We start from the raw sequence: 747 nt of genomic DNA, 5'->3' as shown, positions 1-747 counted from the left end.
CTGACACTTAGAATATTTTCGACTTGGTATAAATCAGTAACCACTGACACTTAGAATTTTTTCGGGTCGGTACAAATCAGTAACCACTGACACTTAGAATATTTTCGGGTTGGTATAAATCAGTAACCACTGACACTTAGAATTTTTTCGGGTCGGTACAAATCAGTAACCACTGACACTTAGAATATTTTCGGGTTGGTATAAATCAGTAACCACTGACACTTAGAATTTTTTCGGGTCGGTACAAATCAGTAACCACCGACACTTAGAATATTTTCGAGTCGGTACAAATCAGTAACCACTGACACTTAGAATATTTTCGGGTTGGTATAAATCAGTAACCACCGACACTTAGAATATTTTCGAGTTGGTATAAATCAGTAACCACCGACACTTAGAATTTTTTCGGCTCAGTAGAAATCAGTAACCAAGCGCATTTTTGAATTGGTTACTGATTTCTCCGTTCGAGTTGCGGCTGCGGTTGGCTTCAAATAGTGGTGGGGGCTTAATTATCGCCGAGGGGAGCATGTCCCGGTGGTGTGGCCGAGGATGGAGTGCCTTTTGAAGGGGGTGTTTCTGAATTTGGACCCTTTTTGAGTTGCATGGCCGGATGGGTGTGGTTTTGAAGGGTGTGTCTGTCTGGAGTGGCACCGGCGTTGGTGTGAGGCTGAGGGTGGGCGTTCGGTTCCTGGTTAGGGATAGGGAAAGGGTGAGACTTAGCTTTAGTGCTCGTGCCCCCGATTTTGG

This window comes from Chiloscyllium punctatum, unplaced genomic scaffold (genome assembly GCF_047496795.1).
Source record: "Chiloscyllium punctatum isolate Juve2018m unplaced genomic scaffold, sChiPun1.3 scaffold_247, whole genome shotgun sequence".
Classification (NCBI taxonomy): Eukaryota; Metazoa; Chordata; class Chondrichthyes; order Orectolobiformes; family Hemiscylliidae; genus Chiloscyllium; species Chiloscyllium punctatum.
This window is presented reverse-complemented; position numbering follows the sequence as displayed.